Source organism: Pongo abelii, chromosome 16, assembly GCF_028885655.2.
Source record: "Pongo abelii isolate AG06213 chromosome 16, NHGRI_mPonAbe1-v2.0_pri, whole genome shotgun sequence".
Classification (NCBI taxonomy): domain Eukaryota; kingdom Metazoa; phylum Chordata; class Mammalia; order Primates; family Hominidae; genus Pongo; species Pongo abelii.
In genome coordinates this window covers 80,654,798-80,677,603 of record NC_072001.2, presented here as the reverse complement: position 1 = coordinate 80,677,603, position 22,806 = coordinate 80,654,798, and the positions used below count along the sequence as shown (strand labels likewise).

Below are 22,806 nucleotides of genomic sequence, written 5' to 3'. Positions count from 1 at the left end.
AACTGATTTTCTCATATCTTTTTGACAGTGGACCATGTATATAATAAGCAGAAAGAAGGATAAAAAGGGATCTTGCCTTTAAAGATCAGTTATGTCCAGCCTTCCAAAACTGCACTGATCAGTACCACCAGAGTGCTCAGAGAGTTGCTGTTTTTGCTGAAAGGGTGATTCTAATTATCTGGCAGGTTTTCAGGTACACCAATGGCATGACCTAACCATCAGCCTGTATTATTACATAACCAGCCTGTATTATTGATTACCAGGGCAGGTCATGCTGTTGACCAATTCTAGCTCCCAGGCCAGTATTGATTTGCTTTTGGTGGAAGAAAAGGAATGAAAATATTCTTGAAAATCAGTATGTCAAAGAATATAACAAAGACCAGTGGAGCTAAAAAAACAAGACAAAACAAAGCTGAGTTTATTTATTTGCCAGGTAAGGAAATATAGTAAGGATTTTACATTTGCCAGGTAAGGAAATATAGTAAAGAAATTTACTGAGTAATTGTTGAGGAAGAAAACTCTGGATTTTAGTACTAGAAAAGAGCAGGGGTTAGGGTAGGGTTGGGGTAGTTATCCAAATTAAGGATTGAAAACCAGCATTTTGGATAGGATGGCATGAGTTCATAGATCTGTATATGATTGGTTGAAATAAGTCCCATTCTAGTGAAACAGCATTTAGTCTTGGTATCTTGTAGGCAAGTCCTGCTGTAAACGGAAAAGTTTCCTGTTACAAGAGTTTCTGGCCCCTTTTCTAAAGCTAATTAGATCTCTTATGAAGGTCCTGGACCTAACCAATCCTCTTAAGGGTCCCTATTGGTGCGGTCTAATGTTGGATGGGCCCTTGGGTTGGCAGTGAACAGTTCTTACTCTAGATATACACTTCTAGAATATTTGTAGCAAACCCCTGAATCTCTATATAATGGATGTTGGGAACCCTATCCTAGTATGTCCAGCTAGAAAATGGCTTCCCTGCATGTATAGCATTCTTCCCAGAGGGTATAGAATTGTAAGTATGAGGGTGTTTGATAAGTGTTATTTTTGTTACATTGTATTCAACTTAGGATTTGTATATATTTCTAGATAGTTTCTTTAAAGACTTAAAGTCTCATTTTATTCTTCAATGAGCTCTTCAAAAGTGACTCATATTCTCTTACGACTTTTTAGTTCAATAGAGAATGCTAATTCAGCTTCCTCTTAGAAGGACTGCTAGATAATTTTGCTCCTTATGGGAAGGTCTTGCTGTGGACATCCCCAGATTTTTGAGTTTCTATTTGAAATATGTGGTATTCAACTACTTTTTTTTTCATTGGAGAAAATGTATAACCTCAGATTTTCAGCACTATTTGTAGGTTGCCTTTTTCTTCTTTCTTGTTACCTAAGTGAACACATTTATTACCAATATAACTTGTAATCCCACTGGAGAGGATTGCAGTGCTTTTAGGCAATCTCATTTCAGCAGATATAGCTCTTTAAAAACAAACCAGTTAAAGACAGTCTCAGCTGAACTACAGTTGTTTCTTGTAGACCAAGGAAATATGGGGGTGGCGAGCAAAATCCTCGGACTTACACAGTCCATCTCAACAAACATGTTTGTGCTTGGCTAAGGACATGCTGATTACTTCTTTTCTATAAATGATATATGAATGAATCCAACACAGTTCTTGGTAGCAGAGATTGAGGGCCTTTTTGTAGTTTGACTCAGATTTCGTCTTCAGGATTATTTAATAACACTTCAAAGGTATTGTGATTTATTTGCTTTCCAGTTGAGTTTTTGACATGTCTGTTTTCTGAAGCCAAAGAGAATTGACAATGTGATTTTTAAAAGGATTTATTATTTCAGCATATAAGTATGCAATGGTATTGACCTTCCAAAAACCACTAAGACATAAAATGTTATAAAGTTTTAGTATATAGTAAAGAATGTGTTAGTATGTCAGCAAAGGGAAATATTTTATTTTCCAATACCTTTAAAATGGAACAAATAACAAACTCTAATTAAATATAATTTGTAATATGTAAATAATACCATGAAGTAGCAAGATTCCTGGCAGTTAGACTATTGAATTCCATACTCTGTAAGAAGCAAGAATTTTTGAGGGTCATTTCATTTAGCTTTTGCTTATGACTTCCACTGTCCATGTATGTCAAAGAGAGGGAGATGATCTTCCCTCATCTCATAAAGAAATGAGATGCTTTGTAAAATTGTTATGTGGTTGGCCTTTTTACAGGTGAAATAAGAATTATAAAATGCTTGCTTGCTTTATTTTTATGGGATATATATATATGATATTGTTATACAGTGTCAGTGCAGTCCTTAGAAACTTACAGTTTTAGGAAATGGGATAGTCAGGCATAGTTTTCTTTTTAAACTCATGTGTAAAATAATAGCATATTCAAATGATAAGCTAGTTGTTTGGTATGAAGAGGAGAGATCACTCTTGGTCTCAACTTGCCCAGTCTCATAGGCATTGTTGCACTAGAAGAAAATATACCACATGTGGTTTTTACATGTCCAAGCTCAGTAAGTTTTATTAGGTGAAGTAAAGGAGTTAGGCTCTAAGGTGATTTTTGAATCAGCAGGTGATACAGTAGATGAGATTCAGGAAGTTATTCCAGGCACTAACCAGGTAAGAGTTGTAAATACAGTTATGCATGGAATGACAAAGTTTTGGTCAACGAGGACCACATAAGAGTATAACATTGTTGGCCTGGCATGGTGGCTCACACCTGTAATCCCAGCACTTTGGGAGGCCAAAGTGGGCGGATCACCTGAGGTCAAGAGTTTGAGACTAGCCTGGCCAACATGGTAAAACCCCATCTCTACTAAAAATACAAAAATTAGCCAGGTGTGATGGTGCACACCTGTAGTCCCAGCTACTTGGGAGGCTGAGGCAGGAGAATCACTTGAACCTGGGAGGCAGAGGTTGCAGTGAGCTGGAGGTTGCAGTGAGCTGAGATCGTGCCATTGTACTCCAGCCTGGGCAACAGAGTGAGACTCCATCTCAAAAAAAAAAAAAAAAAAAAGAGTATATATAACATTGTATTTTTCCTATACCTTGTCTATGTTTATCTGTAATTGTGTTTTATTTTATTTTTTGAGACAGAGTCTCACTCTGTTCCCCAGGCTGGAATGCAGTGGCTCAATCACTGCCCACTGCAGACGCCACCTTTCTGGCTTAAGCAATCCTCCCACCTCAGCCTCCTGAGCAGCTGGGACCACAGGCATGTGCTACCATGCCCAGCTAATTTTTAAAACATTTGTGTAGAGATGGGGTCTCCTTATGTTGCCTAGGTTGGTCTCAAACAGGGCTCAAGTGATCCTCTCACCTTGGTCTCCCAAAGTGTTGGGATTACAGGCATGAGCCACTGCCCCCAGCCCCTTATCTGTGTTTAGATACACCAATACCATTGTTATTGCCTACAGTATTCAATATAGTAACATGCTGTACAGGTTTGTAGTCTAGGAGCCATAGGCTCTATTTAATAGCCTATGGGTATAGTAGGCTATACTATATAGGTTTGTGTAAATACAGTCTATGATGTTTGCACAATGATCACCTAATGATGAATTTCTCAGAATGTATCCCTGTTGGTAAGAGATGTGTAACTGTAATACAGCTTTTGTTAAAGGCATGGTTTCTTTCGAATAAAAAAGTAGAAAATAGCTTACATAAAAAAGCCTTAAAAAATTCTTTTCAAATGGAACAATCTTTGTGAAGGATGCTTGTGTTTTTAAAATGAGAATTATATTTGCACTATAAAATATCCTTATTGTGTCAGAGTTTCTGTATATCATAAACCACTCTTTAAATTTTTCATTATGCTGATTAAATAATAAATAATATTCAATTTAGAAAACCAGAAAAGTGTGTCTTCGAAATATGCTATGGGATGTAGAAGGATTGAAAATGTTTCCAGAAAGAGGCTGTTCAGGACAAGGAAGGATATTATTTTGGATGTTAGACCTTCTCTTAGGAGAGAGGTGATATTTCCTTAGCCGCAATATGAGGAGGAGAGTTCTGCCAGGGTAGGTATATTCTGAAGGACTGTTTTTAGTAAAGAACCTCAAGAGCAGGTACTTCCCCCCCGCCCCCAACCCTTAACCAACTTCCTGGGAAATATAGAGCAGGTAGTATTTATGTGACAAGGAACTTAGAGAAAGATCAACTCTTCCCTTAATTTTCCTTGTTTTCCCCATTTTCACTTTTTAATCTTCATTTAGCCAAGTCATTAACTTGTTTGTTAAATGTTTGTTGTGTGCCTTTGTTAGGTATGTGGTAATTTTTTTATTCATGCTCATTTATTCAGAAGAGTTTCAAGTTGCCTGATTTTTTTAAGTGAACTGTACATTTTCTTTTTTGTTATATGTGTTCACAAAAGCTGGAGAAAGGTTTTTTTAAATAAATTGTGTTAATCAAACTCATTTATTTTTATTATTACATTTATTTATTTATTTATTTATTTATTTTTGAAACGGAGTCTCGCTCTGTCTCCCAGGCTGGAGTGCAGTGGCGCGATCTCGGCTCACTGCAGGCTCCGCCTCCCGGGTTCCCGCCATTCTCCTGCCTCAGCCTCCCGAGTAGCTGGGACTACAGGCGCCCGCCACTGCGCCCGGCTAATTTTTTTTGTATTTTTTTAGTAGAGACGGGGTTTCACCGTGTTAGCCAGGATGGTCTCGATCTCCTGACCTCGTGATCCGCCCGCCTCGGCCTCCCAAAGTGCTGGGATTACAGGCATGAGCCACCGCGCCTGGCCTATTATTACATTTATTTTTAACTTATATCGGTCCTGATTGAATCCTTTTACTTGTGGATCTAAGTGCTTAATTTTTTGATCATTTGGATCAAAGCGAGTTTAATGAAAATAGAATTTTGTGATGGCTCTTAAGCCAACTGGCTACATCCTTGATTTCCCAAATCAGGGTCAGAAGTATAATTACTAAATTATATTGTTTTCCTTAGATATTCAGATAGTCACATTCATTGGAATAGTAGATTGAAGCCTTAACTTCATCCATCTAGTACAGCTAATACACCATGGAACTTCAGTGCTACATTGGCTTACTTTAACTACATTGAGGCCATCTGGTCAGTTAGTGGGGTGTAGTGGCCAGCACAGAGACTGTTGGGTAGTCAACTATGAGTTTGAATCTTTGCCACTTACTAGCTGACTGTGGCGAGATTATTTTTAATATCAGTTCATCATCAGTAAGGTAGGGATGATAATATCTGCCAAGTTAGATGGTTGTGAAAATTAACAATTTAGGTAAAGCACCTTGCATTCTGCCTGGGATAGTATATAGGTGTTCAGTTTTCTGCTTAATTTCATGTTAAATTCATGTTAAATTTCATGTTAAATTCATGTTAGTGCTAATAACCAAAATAATTTACCTGATTGTTTTAATTTAAGATTAGTGAGACTTTAAAAGCTTTTCTTAAAGTTGAAATACATCATGGTCTTTAATTTTTCTCTTCTTTTCTAAGTTTTTACTTTAATACAAATACTAAAAAATCAGAATGGTTTTTCTTAATTTGTCCTTAGTAAACACATTATGCTTCCTGTTTGAGATTTAGTCACCTTGTAGAATTTTTCATTAATGTAGTATATAGCACAGCAGGGTTTTGTTTTTGTTTTAAATTAAAGATTGATCTTAATGAGATAGTGTTGAAATTACGTAAGCTTCTCTTGCTGCTATTTATCCCTTCCATCTTTATTTTTAACATTTTAATCATATGGCTCTCTGAAACTGCCTACAGCATGAATAAAAGACAATTTTTCTACCAGAAAATTTTAAAGTATTAAAAAGTGATATTTAAAGTATTTACCAGAAAGGAAGGAGCCTAAAAAGATTGTTATATCACCATTTATAAGTTCAAAATTCTTATTATTGAAGCTACATGTTCATCCTTCCTTCAGCTACACACTTGCTCCCCTGTGGATGTTTTAAAGACTCTGTCACCACCTTAGCAATATTCTGAGTAACTTGATTTTAGTGTGATATATATTTTATTGATGACTTTCAAAATAATTATACATTGTTGAACATTTAATTATTAAATTATAAAGATAAACTCTGATTTTACATTCTAGGTACATTTCTGTGATTAGAAAATTCTCTCATGGTATTCTATTTATAGTTAATATACCTAGTAAAACTAATTAGAAGTATCTGAAGCCCCTAGCAAAATCTGTAATTAGACATGCCATTTATAATTAACTGACTCTTCTCATTCTTGCCTTTTCCTCTCCATGTGAATTAATCACTGTGCTCTTTCTTTAGTGATACTTGCGTTCCTATCCAAGACACTGATTAGAGTTTAATGATCACTGTTTGTGGTATGTTATGGAGACTTACTTTATAGAAACTTTGCTTTTAAACTTTATTTAAAAACATTAAAAATACTTGAATTATATTCTCTATAAAGTATCACATTGAAGATTTTTTTGCACATTATCAAGATAAGCATTTATTTTATCAAATGCTGAAGGCAAACACAGAGAATAGACAGACTTGACCATTTTCTTCTCTAGTACTTTAGTATCTGGATTTTTCTTGACAGTCTGATCACTGATCATTGTCTGCATAGTTTTGACAGCATGGGCATTGACCCTGGGCCATTGATAGACCTGGTATGTCTTCATTTATTATTTTGCCAAAGAATTAGAAGCCTGATAAGCTAGGCAGTGTCCTGTGCTTTGGCTATGAAGAGGCAGGAGTGATATTTAAAGTATTTACCAGTAAGTACAAAATAGGCACCAACCAGTTAAGATGGCTGTAGCACTGGATCAGGGTCTTGAAGAACCCCTTCATCCTTTATGCTGTGTCAGGCTTTCTTGTTTTACCTGCTGGGTTGTAGTGGTGGTGGGGAGACTGGGCCATCAGTAGGCACCTTAGGACTGGTGGAGTTTGAGGCAGTGACACTTTACCAGACTATGTTACGGAAGTATTTCAGTACTTAAGTAAAACCCTTCAGGCTCTGTTGGTGTGTACCAGTTCAATATTAGTTCTGCCAAGAGGTGTTCAGTCATTGCCCGTAGAGAGCTTACTGTTCTCTAACCGTAAGAGACAGTTATAATATAGTTTGAGAGGTACTTATGTAAGTATATAAACGTGCATAGGGGAAGATTGCATGCATCTTTTTTGGGAAAACCAGGGAAGACTTCCATAATGAGTAGAAACTTGCCAGACAGGTTTAAGGAGGAGACTCTAAACAAGCAAAGGGGAAAATAACAATTTCAAAGGCATAGGGGCATAAGAGAGCATAGTGGATTCAAAGATCAACAGTTAGGAGCAGCAGAGGATGAAGTTTTTCTCTGACACTTGCTTTTTAGATTGGATAAATACATATTAAGATCACATTTATAGTTTCGAAATTGCTCCATTTTTGATAGATGTATTAGTTCATTCTTGCACTGCTATAAAGAAATACCTGGACTGGGTAATTTATAAAGAAAAGAGGTTTAATTGGCTCATGGTTCCTTAGGTTGTATAGGAAGCTGGCCATCTGCTAGGGTTCTGGGGAGGCTTCAGGAAACTTACAATCATGGCGGAAGGCCAAGGGAAGCAGGCATAAAGAGAGAGAGAGAGAGAGAGAGAGAGAGAGAGAGAGGAGGAATGTGCCATACACTTTTAAACAACCAGATCTTGTGAGAACTCTATCATGAGAACAGTACTAGGGGGATGGTGCTAAACCATTAGAAACTGCCCCCATGATCCAATCACCTCCCACCAGGCCCCACCTCCAACATTGGGGATTACAATCTGACATGAGATTTGAGCGGGGACACAGATCCAAACCATATCAGTCAAGAACTGCTAGCCTGTCTAATACTTAGGTTCTTCAACCATATCTAAACTATTTTAGATACAGGGAAAGGTAGAATAGGAATTTGTTATAGTTCAGGGCTATACTAAACATTCATAGAGCAAGCGTGTGATTAAACCCTCGCTTCTGATTCATTGAGAGGCTTCTAATGAGCAAACACAGATTCAAACAGATTGAGGATGGTAGTTTTTTTAATGACATAAAACTGCTGCCCATGAGGCTTTTTGGTTGACATCATAAAACTGATTTTGCTTAATGGCTATGGAGGCCTACAAATTCAAATGTGCAGAAAATGCAGCAAATTGCTGGCCTGTCAGATTCTCGTTGCCTGTCATCTTTTATCTGAATGGCAGCTTTTATATCCAGATTGTCAGGAGCAAGTATGTGGACCCCTTTAAGGTTATATTTGTACATGCTTGAATAATTCAATTCAGAGCCTACTAAATATAGCAAATCGACAACAGTGGAGCAATGCACCTTCTTATACTTGTATAATTAGGGAACACATCTACTGGATATCTCTTCTCGTATCAGAGAACTCTTGAAATAAGTCAGGCTTTCATAGTAGTGTAAGTTCTGCTTTTATTGCCAGAGTTGATGCTTATACCTTTGAAATATAGTGAAGTCATGGAGAGCAGAGAAAACATTTTCTCTATGACTGTTCAACTCAATGAGTGATTTTAAAGCATCCATTATGTGCTAGGAATTACGTGAAATACAAAGATGAATAAGTGGCTGTTTTCTGTTTTGTTTTTAGTTTTATTTATTTTTTTGGGACAGAGTCTTGCTCTGTCTCCCGGGCTGGAGCGCGGTGGCACGATCTCAGGTCACTGCAACCTCCACCTCCTTCAAGCGATTCTCCTATCTCAGCCTCCCGAGTAGCTGCAATTACAGGTGTGTGCCAGTGCGCCTGGCTAATTTTTGTATTTTTAGTAGAGACGGCGTTTCACCATGTTGGCCAGGCTGGTCTTGAAATCTGGACCTCAAGTGATCCTCCCGCCTTGGCCTCCCAAAGTGCTAGGATTGCAGGCGTGAGCCACTGCGCCCAGCTTCTGTTAATCAAATTGTATGGTCTCCTCCCTCAAGCTATATTTAGAAAAAAATGTCATGATGATGATGGTGGTGGTGGTGGTGGTGGTAAGTGTGTAGTGTTACAACAAGGGCTACAATAAAGATCTGAGTTACATGTGAATAGATTATTTGCTTCAAAGATGGTTTTGAAATAATTGTTTTAAGTTTTTTGATGGCTTCCCTTTTACAACACTTTCAATTAATGTTCCTTATCTTCTCTCTACTTTCTATTATACTGCATAATTAAAGGAAGGAATATTTTCAGTGAAATATATATTATGTTCCAATATTATTAATTCAACAGGTATTTAGGTAGCATCTACTAGGCCCTAGGTTTGGAGTGAACCAGAATGTGAAAGGTTGCTATCCATAGAATAAAATTACTTAGTAAAAAGGAAACCAAAATAATGAAGTTTTTACTTTCAGCCCTTTTGGTTTGATTAATGATATGAAAATAATATAATTCAGCCTTAAAGTCACAGAATTTATATTTGATTTTGTAGATGTGTTGGATTTTTCTTTCTTTTTTTTTTTTTTTGAGACGGAGTCTTTCTCTGTTGCCAGGCTGGAGTGCAGTGGCGTGATCTCAGCTCACTGCAACCTCCGCCTCCTGGGTTCAAGCAATTCTCCTACCTCAGCCTCCTGAGTAGCTGGGACTACAGGCGTGGGCCACCACACCTGATTAATTTTTTGTATTTTAGTAGAGATGGGATTTCACCATTTTGGCCAGGATGATCTCGATCTCCTGACCTCATTATCCGCCTGCTTCAGCCTCCCAAAGTGTTGAGATTACAGGCATGAGTCACCGTGCCTGGCTCTATGTGTTGGATTTTTATGTTCATAAAAGTTATCTGAAGACATATGCAGAAATAGACTGTCTACATTTAATTTTGATTACCTGATTAGCATATTAAATCTGTGAGTTTTGGTAACATTCAAAATTATGGGTAGGCAAGGGACTTTAGAAATTGAGGGCATTCTCTGTGTCATCACTTGGTTAGAGGCAAACCTAGGGAAACAAAAAGATGAGAATCACTACTATAAGAAATTATCCCTTTTGTACCTTTGCTCATTTCCACTGCCTGGAACGTCCCTTTTTCTTCTCTGCTCTTTTTCATATCTTACTCAAAGACTTTCCCAAGGTGGTACCTAAACATTTTCCCTGAGGTGACATTTTGCTTCTTGGAATTTTATAACATTTTATTTATTACAACTTTCAAGATTTTTTAAACTTTTTTGTGTGTACCTGAGCTGTGTTTCCTGTTGGATTATAAGCTTTCCGAAGGTATCATGGATGTCAAATTGGGCCATGAAGGATGGAAGGAATTTGGATAGGTGGAGAAAGGAAGTCATGTCCATAGGAGAGAAACCACATAGACCAAGGTCCATAGGACAAAACAGATGCTTTTTCAGGAATGCTAGTAGATTAATTTGCTTGGTTTAGAGAATATGTAAGTAGAGTAGAGGGAGATGAAGTGGGGAGATGAAGTGGGGAGAATAGGAAATGATCTTTGGTGCTGAATTAGTAAAATATGAAGGTCATCAGCACTTCACTTTTAGTTGATTAGTTGTTTGTAGGAAAGGCTCAGTGGAGAGTTGGAGGAGAGTGTACTTACTCTATTGTACCTCTTTTTTTTATTCCCAGATTACTTCACTAAAGGAAAAGGGAGCCAGTGTTGTGGTGAGATGTAAAGCACTTTTGACCCAGGATACAGTAGATCCAGAAGATGGAAACCTATGAGTCATAGTCAGCGCCTTTGCAATATCATGGGAAGGAAAGATGGTCTTCATGCCTCCTTCCAGTTCTAATATACTATGATGCCGTGGCACAGTTCAAATCTTTGGATCAGAGCCACCACTAAGACCTGTTTCATCCATTTATGAATTATTTAGTTCAGAAGTCAGCAGACCTCTGTAAAGATCCCCTTTAAACTTTTAAACTTTGTGGCAATATACTACCTCTGTTGCATATTCTTGTTTGTTTATGGCCCTTTAAATATGTGAAAACCATTCTTAGCTCATAAATCAGACAAAAACACGCCGTGGGCTGGATTTGGCTCTTAGGCTATAGTTTGACCACTGATTTAGTTGATTAGGGTACTTGTTCCTGCACATATGATTTCTAGAATTTAGAAAACCGAGACCAACTTGGTGATGGTGTTTTCCCATCTGTCTGTATTTTCAGTGACGACTCATAGGTTGTATTTTCTAAGGGTTGAGAAGCTAATACTTAACAAGAACTCTCCATTTGCATTCCTGTAGTGTTGGCAATTTTGTGTTTTGGGTTTGTGCTATCTTTCTAAGTGCTATGAAAACTTCCTGGTGTCTGAGTCTATTCGTCTTTACTATCTGTACCGTGATTCACATACAAATATTTTCTGTGTTGTATCCTTAATGTCTGAGACTATTTTACTCATCTTTACTAGCTGTAACCTGATTAGCACACATTATTTTCGTGCTTCTTAATGGTTATTAGTATAAATAGTGCATTTTATTTGTATTTTATTGTAAATTATGAAGTTTTATACTTTTTGAATACAACATGTAAGTGCAAATGTCAAACTTGAGAAGGCAACATATTGTATAGTTATAATTAAACATAGTGATTTAATTTCAGTGATCACTGGTTTAAAATCATTTCTGGATTAGATTCTTTTATATGTGTTCTTTCTCTTTTGCTTCATGTGTATTCCCTATAATGGAGTAGTTATCTCAGATTTTTCTGTCATGAGAGGTTAGTGCATATAGTCCCCTGCATATAGTCATAATCCCTTGTCCCCAGTATCTTGAATTGCTACACTCACTGCTGAACATGAAACAAGTATTTTCTCACTATATTTTTACTTGTTGATTACAATTTGTTAATGATACGTATCCAGTATTTCTATTTGATTAATCAGACACTTCTTGCTCTTTGCTTAATGCTTTGTCTCCATTGTCATACTTATTGCTTTCTATGTTTCATTTATATTTTTCTATATTTTCTTAGAGTTTTAAACCCTCAAGCAGTTTTTATAGTGGTAAAACTTTTAACTCTTTTTTTTTTTTTTTTTTTTTTTTTTTTTTTTTTGAGATGGCATTTTGCTCTGTCGCCCAGGCTGGAGTACAGTGGCGTGATCTCAGCTCACTACAACCTCTGCCTCCTGGGTTCAAGCAATTCCCCCGCCTCAGCCTCCCTAGTAGCTAGGATTACAGGCACCTGCCATCATGCCCAGCTAATTTTTTTTGTATTTTTGTAGAGACGGGGTTTCATAATGTTGGCCAGGCTGGTCTGGAACTTCTGACCTCAGGTGATCCGCCTGCCTTGGCCTCGTAAATTGCTGGGATTACAGGCATGAGCCACCATGCCTTGCCCAGAACTTTTAATTTTTTAAGTAAATAAATGCTCAAAACTCATAACATTTTTAAATGATTAGTTATCAATACAGATTCTTATAAACACATTCACACATTATAATACATTCTAAATATATGTTATATATTACATGTTAAACACTGTAAAAAATTTAAGCTTATTTTCAGGAAGATTAGGTAAACAGATAATCATGAATCCTAACAGTTTTTATAGTCAACTTACCTGTCGTTTGCCAGTGTAAAGATTATAAACAGATGTGGTTTACAGATGATAGTTGATGCTTCCACATTCACTGGCAATGGTGATCACTTGAAAAGCCCATCTAGCTGAACCTTGGAGAAACATACCCAAGCTTAGAGGTATCCCTCTACCACTTAGAATGCTGTTTGTACATGGAGGCATGTAATAAATACTGAATGAATAAATTATTAAAACCTCAAGCTTATTCTAGGCTTAAGCTCTGGTTCTCAATAAAATACCACCAAATAAACATAAAAATACGTACTTACTTAGAGCATTTTGAAAGTACATAACTTAAGGAAAAATGAAAACTACCTACATAATATTTATGCAAAGCAAAGCACTATTAACATTGTATGTATTTGTAGCCTCTTCTATGCAAATTTATGTATTACACATTTCAAATTACCCAACAGATGAGCATTTTCCTATCATTAAGCGTTTTTATTTTACTTTTAAAATCCACTTTAGTAAAATTATTTATGTGCAGTACAGTTTGAGGGGTTTGACTAATGTGTATATCCTGTTGACAACCGCCATAATCAAGATATAGAACATTTTAATCCCTCTTAAAAGCTTCTCGTAAGCCCCTTTGCAGTCAATTATTTCATACAACCTTTGGTTCCTGCAATAACTTACCTACTTTCTGTCAGTGGAGATTAGTTAGTTTTACCTGTTCTAGAATTGTATACATGAAAAAATTGAGTAGACAGTACAGAGAGTTCCTATGTATGCCCTTTACACAGTTTCCTCTGTTAGTCATTAAGCATCTTTGATAAGCAGTTTTAATGATTGCTTAATATTCTAGCTTATTTAGCAAATCATTTGTACCTTTAATTTGCTTCTAGCTCTTTTTTGAGATGGAGTCTCGCCCGGTCGCCAGACTGGAGTACAGTGGCGCGATCTCGGCCCACTACAATCTCTGCCTCCCGGGTTCAAGCGATTCCCCTGCCTCAGCCTCTTGAGTAGATAGGATTACAAGTGCACACCACCACACCCAGCTAATTTTTTGTATTTTAGTAGAGACGGGGTTTCACCATGTTGGCCAGAATGGTCTCCATCTCCTGACCTCATGATCCACCCACCTCAGCCTCCCAAAGTGCTGGGATTCCAGAAAGATTTTACCAATTGCTGGGCGTGTGGATCATGCCTGTAATCCCAGCACTTTGGGAGGCTGAGGCATGTGGATTGCTTGAGCCCAGTAGTTCAAGACCAGTCTGGGTAGACAACATGGCAAAACCCCATCTCTACAAAAAATACAAAAATTAGCAGGGCTTGGTGGTGGGCACCTGTGTAGTCCCAGCTACTCAGGATGCTGAGGTGGAAAGATCACTCGAGCCTGGGAGGTCTAGGCTGCAGTGAGCTGTGATCACGCCACTGTACTCCGGCCTAGGTGACAAAGCGAGATCCTGTCTCAAAAAACCCAAAAAACAAAAACAAATTTACCAATTTAAATTCCTATGAACAGTGTACAAAAATGCCTGTTATATTACATTATTATAATATTATATATTATTATATTACATTATCACTTGTAGCTGTCAGTATAGCCTAGATTGTGCTGTAGTAACAAACAGTCCTAAAAATCTCAGTTGCATAATACAACAAAGTTTATTTCTTGCTCATGTTACATGTCTAATACATGTCAGCAGAGTTGTTTTTTTCTCTTCAGAGACATTTAGTGAACTCCATAATGACTGCAGTAGCTGGGAGGTCTGTAAGTTGTGTAGTTGGTCTTAAAGCTTATACTTAGAAATGTGTAACATCACATCTATGTACATTTCAGTGGCTAAAGCAAGTCATGTTTCTACACCTAAGTTGAAAGAGGGCAGTGAGATGCAATCTTACCATGAGTCTGTTAAGGAGAAGAACTGGAAGGGTGCCAATGACTATAATCTTATTTGTAAAACAATTATAATTTCATTGATCAAAGATGATATCTCATTTTAATTTTATTTTCTTTGCTAATGTAGAGAACATTTTTTCCATTTTTCATACTTATTAGACATTGGTTTTACTTAATTTACTTATTTGCTTAGGTTTTATAAACATGTGCTATTGATTTACTTTTACATTTCCAGATTTTTAAATTCTGTACTTTCTGTGAGGATGGGCAATCATAATATAGGGAGTGTAAACTTTAGAAAATACTTTCTTTTGAAGAATTGAGTTGATGAAGGAGATTGATTTTTTCTCCTGTTTATGTAGTACATGTTTTGATATCTTTTTTTTTTTTTTTTTTTTTTTTTTTGAGACGGAGTCTTGCTCTATCGCCCATGCTGCAGTGCAGTGGCATGACCTTGGCTCACTGCAACCTCCGCCTCCCAGGTTCAAGTGATTCTCCTGCCTCAGCCTCTCGAGTAGCTGGGACTACAGGCACACACCACCATGTCCGGCTAATTTTTTTGTGTTTTTAGTAGAGACAGGGTTTTGCCACATTGACCAGGTTGCTCTCAAACACCTGACCTCAGGTGAACCACCCACCTCGGCCTCCCAAAGTGCTGGTATTACAGGCATGAGCCACTGTGCCTGGCCTGTTTTCATATACTTTTAATTTCAAGAAATACCAACATTAATCAAAGGCAATAGAAAGTTCAGGAGAATTTCTTAATTCTCGACATTCTATAGATATCTAAAGAACAGCTTGAACATAAAACTTTAGGAGGTAAATGATCAAATTAGGGTTCTATTGAAATAATTAAATTTCCATACTCAGATTCAACCATATTGACCATGTCTTTTTCTGTTTGTTTTTTACAATTCAGGTATCTGCCCAAACTGGAACTTATGCTGTAGACATTTCTTTGTGGTTTATCTAAAAACCAAAGGTGAGATAATTTATGAATGCATTTGCCTTTTAATATATATTTTATAGTGAGAAAGAATTGTTTCTGAAAAAATTTAAGGCAATATCAAATATCTTTTCCTCTGAGTGTTTTAATAGGAAACTTATAAAACTACACATATAGTATGCTTACTTTTAAGCATGTTTATAAGACATTTGAAATAAATGAAACTTGTTCTAGTGATAAAATACTTTTGAGTGAATTTTTTCTTTATCTTTAATACTCAAAGATGAAATTCATACTACTATTCTCTGATATATTTGAGAATATATTGGCATTATAATCTAATATTTTTGAAGACAAGTCTTCCATTAGTTAAATCATAGATTAAAACAACTGCTATTTTAATGGGCCAGTTATTAAGAGCTTTCTACCACTCTGCTGTCTTGGACTAGATGACTTTCTGTAGTTCCCTGTTTAGGAGCCTCTGTAATAAGGATATAGGTTAATAGTTAGCTTCTATAGAAAGCTTCCCTTTTATAGAAAGCTTCTATAGATAGCATTCCACTCTAAAGGTAGGATCATAGCCTTTTCCCGTTTCTTACCTGTCTTGGCTCAAGTCCTCTTCTTGTTAAAATTTTTCCAAATACACCGTTGTAAGTCTGTCATCTGGTCTTTCCACCTTGAGTCTGACTGCTCTGTCAGCCATTTTTATCATTGTCAACAGATTATTTTTTTCTTTAAAAAGTTGTCAGCCTGTCAGTCTACTACTTTGAGTCCTTCAGTATCTACATTCCTTAAGGATTATTTTACAAACTCATTTACAGAGCAATAGTGGTCTAGATATGATATGAACACTAACATCGTGTATTCATATTATATCTTTACTGAGAAATAATTCCCATGCCATAAATTCCACCTATTTAAAGTGTAAAATTCAATAGTTTTTATTATATTTACAGGGATGTGCAACCATCACTACAGTCTAATTTTGGAATATTTTCATCACTCATTTTTTTCTTTGAGATGGAGTCTCTTTCGCCCAAGCTGGAGTGCAGTGGCACCATCTTGGTTCACCGCAATCTCTGCCTCCCGAGTTCAAGCAGTTCTCCTACCTCAGCCTCCCCAGTAGCTGGGATTACAGGTGTGTGCCACCATGCCTGGCTAATTTTTGTATTTTTAATAGAGACAGGGTTTCACTATGTTGTCCAGGCTGGTCTTGACCTCCTAACCTCAAGTGATCCTCCCACCTCGGCCTCCCAAAGTGCTGGGATTACAGGTGTGAGCCACCTGCCTGGCTTTTCATCACTCTTAAAAGTACTCATTAGCAGTCTCTACTCATTCCTCCCTCCCCTCAGCTATTAATTTATTTTCTGCCTATTGTGGACATTTTATGTAAATAGAGTTGCACAATATGTTGTCTTCTGTGACTAATTTCTTTCATTTAGCATAAAGTTTTTAAGCTTCATCCATGTTGAAGCATGGATGAACCTTGATTCCTTTTTATGACTGAATAATATTCCATAGTGTCAGGAGCTTAGCTGGCGACACAGAGCTGAGTTACTTTAATCACCTACTGAATTAGGACAAGCAAGAAGTTAAACCTGAGAAAGTGCAGGCTCCCTCCTGTCAAGTGGATCAACACAGAGGTGGGGGTTTTCTCAATGCTGAGGGAGCCCCCAGCAAAAGGTTCCTGCTGTTTTATAGATCTGGGGTGAGTTGGAGGAAAAGGTGCTAGGAGGGGAGGAAGGTACTGAGTCAGAGTGGAGGAAAGTGTTTTTAGTGTTTTCCCTCTGTTGAGGAGGCCTCTTAGCCTAAGGAAAGGCCTCAGTTAAAGGCCACAGAGACTTCTGAATGAAGGTACCTGGGCTACTAATGTAGATACGGTAAAGAGCATGGCCATTTAGGAATACCTGAGTCTTGACTGCAGCTTGCTTTAGAGATGTCAGTGTACCAGGTATGCACCAAATCTGGTGTAGGGAGGGCAGTTTTCTCCTGTGAAGCCTGCCAGGTAAAGACTGTAATTGTTTATGATCAAGCTAAAAAAAGTGGTCTGGCATGGTGGTTCATGCCTGTAATCCCAGCACTTTGGGAGGCTGAGGCAGGTGGATCACCTGAGGTCAGGAGTTCGAGACCAGCCTGGCCAACATGGTGAAACCCTGTCTTCACTAAAACTACAAAATTTAGCTGGGTGTGGTGGTGAGCATCTGTAATCCCAGCTACTTGGGAGGCTGAGGCAGGATAATCGCTTGAACCCAGGAGGCGGAGGTTGCAGTGAGCCGAGATCGCACTATTGCACTCCAGCCTGGGTGACAGGGCGAGACGCCATCTAAAAAAAAAAATTAATTAATTAAATTAAATAAAAAGTCACACTTTTTTTTCATTTTTTTCATCCGCAATATCTATATGCCATATTTCATTTATCCATTTATCAGTTGTTGGACATTTGGGTTGTTTCCACTTTTTTGGCTATTATGAAAATTCTGCTGTGAACACTTATTTGTGTATAAGTTTTTGTGTGGACATAGGGTTTCATGTCTCTTGGATATATACCTAACAGTAGAATGGCTAGGTCATTTAATAACTCCATGTTTAACATTTTGTGGAACTGCCAAACTATTTTCTAAAAAGATTGTACCTTTTTACATTCCTATTAGCAATGAATGAGGGTTTTAATTTCTCCATATCCTTGCCAATACTTAACATTGTCTGGGTTTGTTTTGTTTTGTTTAATATAGCCACTCAGTGGATGTGAAGTGGTATATGGTGGTTTTGATTTGTATTTCCCTAGTGACTTCTTATGAACTTTTTAAATATGCTTATTGGCCATTTGAACATTTTCTTTTTCTTTTTTTTTAGTTTTTAATTAACAAATAATAATTGTACATATTCATAGGTACATAGTGATGTTTTAGTACATATATGTTAGTGATCAGATAGGGTTATTAACATATTCATCATCTCAGACATTTATCATTTCTTTGTGTTGGGAATGTTCAATATCCTCTTCCTAGTTATTTGAAACTACGTATTACTGTTAACTTTAGATTTTCTTCCTAGCTATTTGAAACTACATATTACTGTTAACTATAGTCATCCTACTGTGGTATAGAACACTAGAACTTATTCCTCGTATCTATTGGTAATTTTTTATCCCTTAATAAATCTCTCCCTGTCCCTCCCTCCCTACTACCAATGAGTGAGAACATGCAGTGTTTATTTAACTTTTTGTTTCTGGCTCATTTTACTTAGCGTAACGTCCCAGTCTCATCCATGTTGCTGCAAATGACAGGATTTCTTTTTTTTTTTTTTCATGACTAAATAGCATTCTCTGGTATATATATATTCCACATTTTCTTCATCCATTCATCCTTTGTTGGACATCTAGGTTGATTTCATATCTTGGCTATTGTCAGTAGTGCTACAATAAACATGGAGGTGCAAATGTCTCTTTGATATAATGATAGTCTTGTCTTTGGATAAATTCCCTGTAGTGGAATTGCTGGATCATATGATATTCTATTTGTGGTTTTTTGAGGAACCTCCTTACTGTTCTCCATAGTGGTTGTGCTAGTTTACATTACCATCAGCAGTATATAAGAGTTCCTTTTTCTCTGCATTCTCACTAGTGTTTGTTATTTTTTGTCTTTTGATAACAGCTGCCATCCTAATTGGGGTGAGATGATACCTCAATGTGGTTTTTATTTGCATCTCCTTGATTAGCAATGTTGAGCATTTTTTCATTCTTTTTTTGATTGTTTTTGGTTTTTCTGAGACAGGGTCTGGCTCTGTACCAGCGCTGGAGTGCAGTGGCATGATTATAGTTCACTGCAGCCTCAAACTCCTGGGCTCAAGCAGTCCTCCTGCCTCAGCCTCCCAAGTAGACAGGACTAACAGGTATGCACCATGATGGCTAATTTTTTAAAATTTTTTGTGGCGATGGAGTCTCATTATGTTGCCCAGGCTGGTATATGTCTTCTTTTGAAAAATGTCTATTTTATATCATTTGCCAATTTTTAAATCAGATTTTTTTTTTTTTTTTTTGCTTTTGATATGTTTGTCCTTATATATTCTGGATATTAATCTCCTGTGGGATGAGTAGTTTGCAAATATTTTCTCCCATTCTACAGGCTGTCTTTTCACTCTGTTGATTGTGTCATTGGCTGTATAGAAGTTAATTTGATGTAATCCCATTTGTTTCTTTTGCTTTAGTTGCCTGTGCTTTTCAGGTCTTATCATAAAATCTTTTCCCAGACCAGTGTCCTGGAGCATTTTCCCCTATGTCTTCTTCTAGTGGTTTTATTGTTTCAGGTCTTCGATCCCTTTGTGAGTTGATTTTTGTATAGGGTGAGAGGTAGGGGCTTTAAAGACATTTTTATTTTCATCCTTTGCCATTTTAAAATTAGGTTATTTGTGTATATATATATGTTTATTTATATTACATATAATATAAATGTATATTTACATTAAATAGAAATACAGTTGTGCCTTGGTATATTCAGGGAATTGGTTTCAGGACCCTTGTATATACCAAAATTCACACATAGTCAAGTCCTGCATTTGGTCCTGCTAACCCACCTATAAGAAGAGTCAGTCCTCTGTATAGGTGGGTGTCACATCCCATGAATGCTGTCTTTTTTATCCATGTTTGGTTGAAAAAAAATGCACATAAGTGGACCTACACAGTTCAAACCTATGTTGTTCAAGGATCAGCTTATATGTGTATATATATTGGCTGGGTACAAATCTCAAGAGAAATGATTTACAAATATTTTCTCCCATTCTGTGGGTCTTTTCACTTCTTGATATTGTCCTTTGAAGCACAAAAGTTTTTATTTACTTATTTATTTATTTTTTTGGTTGCTTTTGGTGTTGTATCTAAGAAACAGTCAAGGTCCTGGGGAATACTCATGTTTTCTTGTAGGAGTTTTATTGTTTCACCTCTTATTTTTATGTCTGTGACGCATTCTCACTTAATTTTTATAAATGATGTAATGTAGGGGTTCAACTTCATTCATTTGTATGTGGATATCCAGTTGTCTCCGACTATCGGATTATCTTGGCACCCTTAAAGAAAACCAATTGCCTATAAATGTAGGGGTTTATTTCTGGACTTTCAATTCTGTTCCATTGATTTGTCTATCCTTATGTCAGTACCACATTGTCCTGATTGCTATAGTTTTGTAATAAAGTTTTGAAATTGGGAAATGTAAGTTCTTCCAACTTTATTCAAGATTGTTTTGGCTCTTCTGGATTGCTTATTACCATGTGAATTTTTGGATTATCTTGTCAATTTTTACAAAAAAATCCAGCTAGATTTTGATTGTGTTGAATCTGAGGCAGGAATCTTTAAATCAGTTTGGGGACTTTACAGTCAGTCATCCAATCTGTAAACACTGGATGTTTTTCCATTTATTTAGGTCTTCTTTAATTTCTTTCAATGTTTTATAATTTTCAGTGTATGTCTTGTAATTCTTTTGTTAAATTTATTCCTAAGTACTTTATTTTGTTAATAGTATTCTAAGTGAATTTTTTTTTCTAATTTCATTTTTGGATTATTCATTACTAGTATATAGAAATATAATTGATTCTTGTATCACACAACCTTGCTGAACTTATTTGTTAATTGTAATAGTTGTTTATAGATTACTTAGGGCTTTTTAATACGTAAGATTATGTCATCGTATTATAATGATAGTTTTACCTCTTTTCTGATCTAGATTCCTTTCATGTCTCTAACTGCTCTGGCTGAAACCGTTTTTTTTTTTTTTTTTGAGACAAGGTCTTACTGTGTTGCCCAGGCTGGAGTGTAGCGGTGTGAACATGGCTCACTGCAGCCTTGACTTCCTGGGTTCAGGTGATCCTCCTGCCTCTGTCCCTCAAGTAGCTGGAACTACAGGCAGGCGCCATCATACCCAGCTTATTTTTATATTTTTTTGAAGAGATGGGGTTTTGCCATGTTGCTCAGGCTGGTCACAAACTCGTGGGCTCAAGTGATCCTCCTGCCTTAGCCTCCCAAAGTGCTGGGATTATACACGTGAGCCACTGTACCCAGCCCTTGTCTTGTTTCTGATCTTAGGGCAAAAGCATTCAGTCTTTCAGGATCAAGTAAGATGTTAACTATGGGTGTTTCATAACTGCCCTTTATCAGGTTTAGGAAGTTCTCTTTTAGTCATAGTTTGTTGAATGTTTTTGTCAGAAAGTATATGAGATAACGCTTACTGAGATCTTTCTGTATATGCCAGACCCTATGCTAAGTGGTTTATATTTAGCATTTCATGTAATCTTCACAGTAGTCCTATGAGGTAAAGACTGTTATTTTAACCTCAGAATAGATACAATCAGATTGTTTGATTTCAAAACTTGTGTGTTCAATTGTTATCCATTAAAATTTCTGTACAAACCATACTGATTTATATGTTACTTTGCACATGCTAGTTTCCTCCTCCTCAAGTGCTCTCTCGCTTCCCCATATAAAGTTGATTGCTAAGCTATCACCGCACTTTGTACTTTTTCACTATGTTGTGATTGTTTGTATATATTTCTCTCATTTTAGAAACTATGCTTCTTGAAGTCAGGGACTTTGTCATTTTCATTTTTGAATCCCCCAGTGCTCAGTGCAGAGCCGGGAGAGAGAAATATCACAGAAGCGAAGAGATTAGAGTGTTTCGAAAAGGGTGGCAGTGGTCATTAGTGTCAGATGCTACAGAGAAAGATCAAATAAAATAAAGTTTACAGCATGACTTTTGGTTTGGTCTTTTAGTGACCTTAGTAAGACTGGTTTTTTGTTTTTAGTAGCAGTGGAGACAGAGGACAGATTCTAGTGTGTTGAGCAGTGAATGGGAGATGAAGAAGAGACTGTCAAAGAGTATAGACTACTCTTGTGAGAAGTTTAACTGTGAACAGAAGGAATGAGTTTTGGGTGCTAGATAGAGGAGAACATAGGGTACTTTTTAATATAGGAGAGGCTTGAACATGCATATATACAGAGGTAGGGGAAAAAGGAAACAGGTAAGAGCAAAATTGTGGAAGTAGAGAGAGAGAGGGGAATAATAGAACAGGCTCCTTGCAGAAATGGCAGATTGCATGTAGAACACATGATATAACATAAGATTTGCCGGGAATGGCTTTTTTCTTCTGAGGGAAGGAAGTGCTCATGGATGCAGCTAGTGACAAATTTGTGGATGTGAATTAGGAAATATAGGGAGTTTTCATTTCCTCTGAAGCAGAGGACAAGGTCCTTGGCTTGGCCATGTGGGAAAAGGCGACAGGACTGAGATACGGGATTTAAGGGGAGTGGTAAAGGTTTGGAATAACTACTGTGGGTCATGGAAGAGTTTGCTTACTAGAAATAGAAAAAGTTTTCGAGGGCCTCTGTCTCTTCTTCTCTGTAATTTAAAAAATAGAAAAGGTATGTGGTCAGAAATTTAGATAGTATAAAATGATTCATAGATAGTCCAAATGTAAAAAAGTAAATCTTTCACCTTAGATCTTCTGTCTCTATTTTCAAAAGAAACTAACATTAGCA

General features: G+C 36.9%; 1 protein-coding gene and 1 long non-coding RNA gene across 47 annotated transcripts in view; one reads left to right on the top strand and one right to left on the bottom strand.

The window, feature by feature from the left end:
- The window catches only part of PEAK1 (pseudopodium enriched atypical kinase 1), a 313,738-nt gene that overhangs the window by 40,654 nt on the left and 250,278 nt on the right, over positions 1-22,806 (top strand). For 28 of the 45 annotated variants that reach the window (NM_001133744.2, XM_054531190.2, XM_054531186.2 and 25 more), the window contains 1 exon segment: positions 15,258-15,320. The exons of 12 other annotated variants lie outside the window; for them this stretch is intronic. The gene's annotated coding sequence lies outside the window, so the exon portion shown is untranslated. 45 annotated transcript variants of the gene reach the window in all.
- The window catches only part of LOC129050160 (uncharacterized), a 74,173-nt gene that overhangs the window by 6,477 nt on the left and 44,890 nt on the right, over positions 1-22,806 (bottom strand). Inside the window, exons 2-3 of one of the 2 annotated variants that reach the window (XR_008513690.2) lie at positions 12,475-12,584; positions 9,796-9,906 (exon numbers count right to left, since the gene is read on the bottom strand). This is a non-coding gene — a long non-coding RNA (uncharacterized LOC129050160). Of the gene's footprint in view, positions 1-9,761; positions 9,907-12,474; positions 12,585-22,806 lie in introns of those variants that run through there. The other variant, XR_008513689.1, reaches the window with a different exon arrangement.